The 10,569-nt window shown below is 48.8% G+C and overlaps 1 pseudogene; it reads left to right on the top strand.

Annotated features, from left to right (window-relative positions):
• The first annotated feature begins 7,642 nt into the window (after window positions 1-7,642).
• On the top strand, window positions 7,643-10,402 carry LOC114828147 (uncharacterized protein K02A2.6-like; annotated as a pseudogene).
• The last annotated feature ends 167 nt before the right edge of the window (window positions 10,403-10,569 follow it).

Genomic DNA, 10,569 nt, shown 5'->3' on the forward strand with positions numbered 1-10,569 from the left:
GGGATAGGCTGTCATGGAACGACCGAATAATTTGAAAAAATTGGGCCACTGGACTGTGTCTCCATTGCTCGACCTTGTCAATAAGAAATACCTTCCGAGTCCTCACCCATTCGAGACTCGAGGACGAGCTTTTGCATGCTGACAGGATTAGTCGGACCTTCGATCCCAATGCACAGCGAATGATCATCGACTTCTGACAAGAAGCATTTCTTCCAATGTTTAGGGAAGACGGTCTTCGTATCGATGAGCTCACCCTGCCTTGTTTGCGGTGTTGCGAAATTCTAGGGTACACCACTGCGCGATCATACCATACCTCGGATCCGGGAGATCGCAAGGATCAGGCGGTCCCGATTACGGCCCTTGCATTCCTTTACATTAATAGTGAAATATGGCGCGGAGCATAACGATCTCGGGACTTCCGTCCGGACGTGTTCCCATTCTGATGTGCGGGAGGGAAACGGTAGCATTTGTCTCTTTTGTGGGAGGCATTGAAAAAAATCAATAAGCGCGGGGAGAAATATGACACCATTGAGCATCGAACCTGCGCTGTGGGCGATTCCACGGCAGGTTCCGGGCCGGATCGGCCACTGAGAAAGGTAAACGAAGTTATGCATATTCGAAAGAAACTCGGACGTCATCTGACTGAGATCTGTTTCTATTTGGCTCGTGTGATGGGAATTCCCGTAATCTTCGAGCTGGACATATTTCGCTGTCTTAACTTGGTCGGGATCATCCGACTTGAATTGTGACCCTTCCCTTGTAAGTTATTTGGTTCGTCAACCATTCTAAGTACACCGATGCTCACGTTTCCCTTGTCTTGGGTTGACAGGTGCGCTCCATATCTGTCAGGCCTTCGCAGCCTCGATCGATCTCGTAGCTCGTATCTACCACGTCCAGGTCGGTTGCTTCCATGGCTCGACTCTCCCGCTCTGTCAGGGTCCAACAATTCCTCAGAATGGGAGCTTCCTGGATCGGGCTCTGCGGCAGCTGGTCCTTGACCTTGATCCTCTCTTCCGTCCTCGATCATCTCACCTTCAGGATCTGCTTCGATGACGTTCGGTGTGCTCTCACTGTTGACTTCTTGATTTTCACTGGTGTTGGTGTCTTCCGGTTCCTAGCTCTCAACAAGTCCACTTTGTTTCGGGAAAACTACATCCTTTGTTCTGATGATCTTCCTCGTTATCGATACCAAATCCGATAGCTGAGCCCGTCATCGTCCATGCCGACGACGATGCCTGGATAGGCTCGCTGGTCGAGTTTAGCCTTCTTGGGATCTCTATTGTAGAATCGACACTTTGTTCCAAATGCTTTGATCTTTCCGATGTAGGGCTTTTGTCCTGTGATCATCTCGAATGGAGTCTTTTCTGCTGACTCGTTGAATTTGACACAATTAAGGACATGCGCCGCGAAGTTGACTCCTTCAGCCCATAATGATTTTGGGAGCTGACTGTCAATCAGCATGGTGCGCGCCAAATCCAATAGTGTCCGATTCAGTCTTTCGCTAACTCCATTGTGTTGAGGACAATACTCTGCTGAGTAGCTTACATCTGCGCCGATATCCATCATTGTCCGTTGTACCTGCTGATTTCTGAATTCAGTTCCACCATCCGAATGGAAATGAAAAATGTGGAATCCTTTCTTGTTGAAGAACCATGTCACAAATTGTCAGATACATTCCGGTATCTGATCCTTGCTCGAGACGAAATAGACTTTCCTGAATCTCGTCATGTCGTCGGTGAGTGTGAGAGAATAATTAGCACCACCGATGGATCTCGTGTTGACCGCACATGTATCCGCATGTATGTATCCGGGCCTGGGAGCTACGACACTTTCCGGTTTCGGACTGAAACTCGAACGATGCATCTTGCCCTGGATACAGTCTTCGCAACTGACGAAGTCGTCGACTACTTTGTTTCCTTCACGTTCTAGCATTTTCCTGAGGGTCTTCACGTTGACGTGTGCGAACGTCCTGTGGGCTTCCTTCAGACTTACTTTGTTCTTCAGTCCTGCCACATTTCCCTAAATTGGTTCCGTTGCGTGGAACACGTACAATCCTCCGTGTCTAACTGCTTTCACTTCACTGTTTCCGAGCAGTATCTTGATGGATTCGGTGCTTACTTCTACCTTGCAACCGTCGTCCGCTAATTTTGAGACTGATATGAGGTTGCGACGTAGGTTCGGTACAAAGAGCACTTCAAAGAGTTGTATTTCTGCTGCAACTCCGTTTTCCATCACAGTTACTTTTGCCGTTCCTGAGCCTCTTGCCGTCAGCCCACGCAAACCACCCAACCTGACCTCTCGTTTGTTGCTGTATGGATGGTAATTCGTCATCCATTTCAGGTCGATTATCATGTGGTGTGTGGTTCTACTGTCAACGACGAATTCTGCACTTGCCTCTGAGCTGTTTGTCTCAGCTCTGTCGAATTCGGTGACGAGTGCTTCGGCGACGTCAGCACTTGGTGGAAGAGGTCTCGGAGGGTTCCTCCCTCGTCCTCGACGGTGAAGGTTTCCTCGATGATTGTTGTTGCGCCTTGGGATTCTACACTGGGCCTGCATGTGGCCTTTCTGGTTGCAATTGTAGCAAACCTCTTCAGACGATTGAACGAATGATCTCCTGGTGTTCGTTCTCCTCGAGAGGTTCCTCCTTCTCAAGTGATGATTTCTGTTTGCGTTGGACATGTCGAGTCTGGACATCAGGGCAGTCACATTTCTGGATTCATCCCGTTCCAGCCTTTCGCCTTCACCTTCGATGAGATCCAACAATGCGTCCGCTGTCACTCTCGTATCCATCCTCGCACTCCACGCTCGTCTGAACGAGTCCCAAGTGCTTGGAAGAGCCTCCAGAATTTCGTCGCACTGGATGTCCTCCGTCACTTCAACTCCCGCTTGATTTAGTTGATACATGATTCTTTTGAATGCAAGAATGTTTCCCTCAATGGATAGCCCGGGGGTGAATTTGAATCTTGAGAATCGTGAAGTCGCAAGTGATTTCTTCGTACCCGATGATGAGGTGAATTTTGCTTTGATTCTCCTCCAAATTTCCTGAGCTTCCACTTCTTCCGGATCATCAAGAAATAGTATATTTGCCAAATTCGGATGAATGGAGTTCATTAGGATATACTTCGCAGCTCTGTTCCCGGCGTCGTAGTTTTTCTGTTGTTGTCGACCTTCTTTGGTGTTAGCCTTGTCTTCGGCTGGTGGATTCAGGGTACCGAGTACCACTTCCCATGATGTTGCTGAACGCTCGTGGTCTGGATCCACCGCTGGTCGAACTTGGATTATCATCTTGCAGTAGCTCGCTTTCGGATACGTTCGCTCTGTAGCCGTGGGACCTACGGGTATCCCGAGTTGATGATGTTGCCAATGGCATCTTGCAGTTGAGGTTTGTGCACTAACACATATCGAAACTCGCTCCGAGCGAAGTCGTGCTGATAACGTTGATAGGTTTTCTCGGCTATCTAGCCTACTAGCTCTGGCGGCGGTGAGCTCGAATCGATGCTGTGCCTGATACAACTGGGACAACGGCTGATAAAGACGAACACTGCTTGGTGTGAAATACCAAAGGCTCCCCCACTAGTACTGATCTTTATTATGCCTTATATAGTGCTGGAAGGAAAGGGGCAAGTCAGTAACCCGTCCACAGTAATTATGACGGTCACTGAACTTACACTAAGTTACAGAATACTGAAGTCATTGTTCCAGCGTCCGGTCTGGACACCGTGAGTCAACCCATGGTCATTAGAATTTTTCGGGGTAGCTTCTTTAGCCCATCACCCCTCGGTCAGGAGGAACATTCGTTTCGGATCATGATTGTAGACTGCTCTGATCTTCTCCTGGATCAGGAGGAAACGTTCCAGCATGTCACATGTGCTGTTCCCCCTGGTAGGCGTGTCTAGGATCGCGCTCAGGTGGCAAATTTCCCTGAGTCTCGCAGCCTGTTTCGTCTTCCTCATTTCTTTACAAACATTGCGCGCCTTTTCGATTAAATCGGCTCCTCCCCATGAGATTGCTCCGAGTGATTCAAACAATGCCAGATGCAGTCCGTGATTAATGCAGAGCTGATGATAAAATATATTCGGCGCTCTGATCGTCTCCATCATACGTCCAAGAAACTTCATGTTCGATGCCCCTGGAGGAGTGGGTGAGATTCGTGAATCATTCGATCAAGAGAGCTGTTCATGCCGAAACTTCGACGATTGGGTTGAGCAAAAACAAAGGCGACATCTGCCAGGCCGGCAAACAGCAACTCATGGGCCGTGAATCGGGTCGCGAACTGTATTTTCATGGGTCAAATGAATGTTCTGCTCGGAGCGCATTCGAGACAGGTGGCCGATCATTGAGCCAGGAGCCAGGAGCCAGGAGATCTCGTCGCAGCGTCGGAGAGGCTAACCACCAGAAGAGAAGTGGAAATCGAAAAGAACAAGCCGCGGTGCCGCCTCAATTTGGAAGCCTGGGAGAAACCGCTCACGTCAAAAGGCTGCGAGATTAGCCTCCCCGGTCTTGGTGATATTTCCCTCACACAACCTTATTGGTTACAGATTACTGGTTGCAGATGTAGATTGTTACCACATACCGTCTGTCGTTAGAGATATGACATCATGCACATGGATGCCGAAAGCGCTTAGAGCAGAAGTGAGCGCGTCCAAGAGATCGGACGATGTGCTTGATTCTAGCGGAGTCATGATCTCGAAAGATCGACTCGAGGATGCCCGTGGATAGCTTCGGGAAGACATTTAAAACATATGAATCGTGAGCAGTAAACACAGCGTATGAGAGGAAATGCAAGGTGATCGGAACATTCAGGATGAATATTGGTTCTGATCGGTTTAATCAATATTTGGATAAGACTCTCGAACTCTTGCACTTCCTCGTCCAGCTCGCACCCGGATCTCCGCCATGCGTACTTCCACATGACGGAGAAGCAAGGGTGCTGGACTTGATTGTAGCATACGCTGTGTAGTTTCATGATGAAGTACCGATTGCATGGCTTAGCGGGGGTCTGATCAGAGGAATACATATCGCGGCAGCTCTGAATTAAGTTTTTGACCAGAATTTCGTACTGGCGGAAAAAGTACACATCAAGGGGCTGCACGTGTTTTGTTGCACCTTTTGGAATGTATTCGATTTGAACATTTGGGTAGTTCAAACCGCTCTCGGGTCCTTGACCCGACCAGGCGTCCAATATCAATAGTAAGGGTGCATCCTCTCGCCGTTCTCGAAGGAATGAATCACTGAACCAATCGCGCATCTCCGCACTCGAGAATTTACCGGATTTCGTGCAAGCTACTTTGATATTCGGACAAGACAATAATACGGATGAGATTAATTCCTGAATTCGCGGTCCGGAATGGTTGTCGGTGACCTCTTGAAAGACAATAAAAACGTTTTCCCTTAATTTGCCGCTCTTCGAAAAATGAATGTGAATATACGAGTGTGTTAATGAGTTTGAATCAACGATTCGACATTCCACTTGCTTTTCCCCCTTGCTCGCAAGCGTCCGATCTCGGATCGGTTCGTATTCGAATCTGCTCTGGTCGGCATTCCAAACACAATCCCCGGGGATTTTTCTATAAGCAATAATTTCATTGATGTCGTGCAAAAAAACTGCCGCCTCGTTTTCAATCTCCTCTACTGTCCTTATGTTCTCCCTGCAGATTTTCCTCGTGATCCTCCGACTCGATATCCGGACCTCCTTCCTGAGCTTCCGGAAATAGGAGTCGCTGTTGAAGGGTCTCTTCGGTTGATGTATTTCGTGACCCTCCCGCACTCACCGAATGATATGATCGGGGATAATCTGACACCTCTCGAAACGCGCCTGTTGAATTGATCCGATAAGCAATGAGGCCCTACCTAGACTACCGAAAGCGATACATAAGGGAGGTACTTCATCCGATCCACCACGAGAGCATTCCGATTATCAATCATTTCCAAGCACCAACCCCCTTGAATTTCCGGCTGACAAGGTCGCGAATGTGTGAAAAGCTTCGGACTGCTTACTCCCGCTATCGAAGTAGCGTTTGAGAGCCTTGTGATGAGACTCATCTCGCTCGTACTTCTTCATGAAGCTCTTCCGCGTGCTTCTGAGGAAGTAAGCGCGCATTTGCCTCAATCGTGGCGCCGAGAATCGGTGCTCGACGAGCACCCTCTGTAATACCCGCCAATAATTTAAATAGCTGCGTCTGCTATGCAGCTACAACGTCAATAACAATAAAAGCCAGTCACAACTTGTGCACTCATCATGACGGCTACCAAGCTACACTAGTCCTGATTCTGCATGTAGTACGGAACAACACATGGTGTCAGAAGTTGGATAGAAGAAGAATACGTGAGCGCAAGAATGGAGAAGACTCATATCGCAACCGGACTGCTGATGGCAACCAAGCCAAAACCGCTCAACGTGGACCGTGAAAACCTGAGCGAGTCATGGCGGCGTTTTGACTCAGATTTCACCATTTTCTCGACGTTGACGCACCTGGAGGAGCAAACCGATGAGTATAAACGGTGTGCATTGCTGGATTGTCTGGGACGTCCGGCGCGAAAGTGGATGGGCCGAAACGGCATAGACGAGACGATCCCGTTCGAGGAGCTCCGAAGGAGAATCAGGGAAAAGACCGCAGAAGCATCGACAGAAACGCTCGCGGATTTCCGATTCTGGCAGCGCGAAAAGGATCAAAAAGCAGGGGAGAGTTTCGAGAGTTTCTATGAAAGAGTCAGGACGGCCGCGCGCGACTGCGCATTCGGCACGCTGGAAGATCGACTTATGAAATCAAGACTGGTGGTCGGCATCCATAACAGAGAGCTACAGCGAACGTTGCTGTCAGAAGACCGCAACTTGACGGAGACAATAAAAAATGTAGAGGATATGAAGCCGGCGATGAAGGAACCCGAAGCATAAAGGGAGAGACCAGTAAGACCATCGCAAAAGTGCTGCGAAAAACGGCGGACGACGACAGTGATACCGAAGAATGGAGTCAAGAGTTCGAAGGAGATTGCGTCGCAGCAATTAACGAAAGAACCTGCGGCAGATGCGGATCGCAGCACCAAAAGAACGCGTGTCCGGCATTCAGAAAACAGTGCGCAAAGTGTGGCAAGTCAGGCCACTTTGCGAAAATGTGTCAGACACGCAACGCGAAGAATTGGCCACGAAAAAACGACAAACCGGACCGACAACGCAAAGAAGGATCGCGCCGTATATGGACGGTGAATCACAATAGCGAAGAAAGCAGCGACGAAACAGAAGGATTCCACATAAATCAAATCAAACGAGTCTCGAAGATCGCAGAAGCGAAAGAAGGAAAATGGAGCGAAACCCTCAAAATAGGTTCCATGAAAGTACGGTGCACGTTGGACACCGGAGCGGATGTAAGCGTGCTACCGGAAGACTTCGTGAAACACTTGGAAGATCACAAAGTTCCCGTTAGTAGACGACAGGTTAGCACACACTTGGTTTCATACTTCGGCGAGACTCATGGATGCAAAGAGGTGACAACACTACCGGTGTCATTCAGAGACAGAAAGGTGAACGAGAAATTCTACATCATCAACGAATCCGTCACCCCGACCGCTCTGTGGAACAACGGCGGAAGCGCTCGGAACTATCAAGCGAGTAGCTAACTAGGCCAGGAAGCAACAGTCTGTCCGCATGGAAACGAAGTACCCTAAGGCATTCAGAGGCGTCGGAGACATAAAGAATTTCAAATGTACGATACAACTGAAGCGAGACTACGAAGCAGTAATCAGTCCGTGCCGGCCCGTGCCAGCCAAATATGAAGACGCGGTCAAGGCTGAGCTGGAGCGAATGATAAAAAAAGGTGTGATACTCCCAGTAGAGGAATATACAGAATTCGTGTCGAACATCACTATAGCCCAAAAGTCCAACGGAAAAATCAGACTGTGCTTGGATCCAACACATCTGAACAAAGCAATCCAAAGAGGTCCACATCCTACGAAGCGAATCGAACAAATATCTTCGAAGCTGGCAGGAGCGAGATATTTCTCGACACTCGATGCGGACGAGGGATTCTGGCAAGTCCGACTGGATGAGAAAAGCTCGCGGCTTTGTACCTTCACAACGCCGTGGGGCAGGTTTCGGTTTGTAAAAATGCCGTATGGTATAATCTGCGCCTCGGACGTTTTTCAACGACTAACTGACGATCTTTTCAAGAAGCTTGAGGGTGTCAGCGCCGTGGTCGACGACCTGCTAGTTTGGGGAGCGACTGAGGAAGAGCATAACGCGCGGCTGGAAAAGGTTTTCCAACGTTGTGTTGATGCAGGCATGGTGCTGAACGAATCAAAGTGTAAAATCAGTCGGAAGGCGGTGAAATATCTGGGCCACACGTTTTCGCAAAATGGACTCAGCATCGACGAAGAACGGGTGAAAGACATATTCCAAGTGCCGAGACCATCATGTGTGAAGGATGTACAGAAATTCCTGGGAATGCTCAACTTTGTTGCGAGCTTCATTCCGAGGTTCTCGAGTCATGCGGCACCACTGAGAGAGCTGCTATCGAAAAACGTAGTCTTCACGTGGGAAGCACGACAAGAAGAGGCGTTCGAGACCCTAAAGAACATGATACTCAAAGCACCTGTGCTTAAGTTCTTCGATCCAAACAAACCACTGACGCTGTCAGTAGACGCGTCACAATACGGTCTGGGAGCAGTCCTAATACAAGAGGAACACCCAATAGCGTACGCCAGCCGCTCACTCACCGAAACGCAACAAAACTACGCCCAAATCGAAAAAGAGCTCCTGGCCATCGTATTTGGGTGCGAAAAGTTCCACTACTACGTCCTCGGACAGAAGGAAATGATAGTCGAATCCGATCACAAACCCCTCGAGGCAATTATGAAGAAACCGTTGCACCGAGTACCACCACGACTCCAAAAAATGCGTATGATACTGCAGAGGTATGACATACGAGTCACGTATAGACCGGGAAGCGAACTACTCATGGCAGACTTCCTGTCACGACATCCGATCAATGAAACAATGAAAGAAGAAGCACAGTTCAAAATCATCGGGAGCATTGCCATTGAAGACCATCGGCTCAAGGAATACGCTGACGCCACACAGAAAGATGAGGAACTCACAACATTGGCAAAAACTGTACCAAGAAGGCTGGCCCGAAAATAAATATAGAGTTCCCGAGCAAGTACGGAAATACTGGCCATATCGGGACGAAATCCATTCGGAAATGGGATTAGTCCTGAGGTCAAATCGCATCATCATACCGAGCAACAGAAGGAGAGAAGTTCTTAAACAGCTACACGGCGCCCATTGCGGATCCACGAAGATGAAGCTTCGAGCGCGAGACGCGGTATATTGGCCCTCGATGAACGTAGAGATCGAGGAATTCGTCCGCCAATGCGACCCGTGTCAAACCCAAAGGCGAGCAAATACGAAACAGTCAATGCGCATAAGCGAAATACCGGATCTCCCATGGGCAGTGATATACATCGACCTATTCAGTCATGAAGGACGCGACTTCCTGATCGTGGTCGACGCCTACAGTTTTTATTTTGAAATCACGCAAATGAAAACGACAACGACAAAAGCGGTCCTCACGGCTCTCTGCGAGGTTTTCTAGCGGTTTGGACTCCCGAAATAGTCAAATCGGATAACGGGCCGCAGCTGGCCTCGTATGAGTTCCGTGAAAGCTTGAAGAAACTGGGTATCGAAACCTCAACATCAAGTCCGTATCATGCTCAGGGAAATGCGCTAGCCGAACGAGCCGTCCAGGAGGCAAAGAAAATCCTCAGAAAATACGAGTACCGATCACAGGCTTACTTCATGGCACTACTCGAACTCCGAAACACACCAAGAAATGAAGAGCTCGGGTCTCCCAATCAACGTCTGATGGGGAGATCACACCGAACACTCCTACCGGTGCATCCAAAAAATCTCCGACCCAAAACGATCCCGCCAGAGACCGTGACCAAGCAGCTCAGGAAAGAACGCGAAGCACAAAAGAAATACTATGACCGCAACAGCAGAAACTACCCACCACTCCACGAGGGTCAGCCGGTCCGGGTGAAGGACCCGCATGAAAACCTATGGAAAAAAGGGACAGTAGTAACAGTCCTATCCCAACCAAGATCATATATAGTACGAGACGCGGAATCCAAAGCGACGTTCAGGAGAAACAGGGTGATGATCAACACAGACGGAGAAAACTCTGCGGAGCGAGTGGACGATTTCACTACACCACCAAGCTCGCCAACACAACAAGACGAAGAAACCCTGGTCAAAGCAGAGAATGCCCGGTGCCAAACCTCCTTGTCGGTTAACAGCAAAGCAGAGGAGACGAAAATCCAGGAATCGACGGAGGACAATGAGGAAGAAGAAAACCCAGTCAGGAGAAGCAATAGGGCGAAAAGACCCACTCAACGGTATCAACCGTAGCAACAATCTAAGCGTAAATTGTGACAGATAAACTTATAGACCTACGCATGTATATAATACTTGGAAGAGAAGATGTAATACCCGCCAATAATTTAAATAGCTGCGTCTGCTATGCAGCTACAACGTCAATAACAATAAAAGCCAGTCACAACTTGTGCACTCATCAT

Source organism: Galendromus occidentalis, unplaced genomic scaffold (assembly GCF_000255335.2).
Source record: "Galendromus occidentalis unplaced genomic scaffold, Mocc_1.1 scf7180000077245, whole genome shotgun sequence".
Classification (NCBI taxonomy): Eukaryota; Metazoa; Arthropoda; class Arachnida; order Mesostigmata; family Phytoseiidae; genus Galendromus; species Galendromus occidentalis.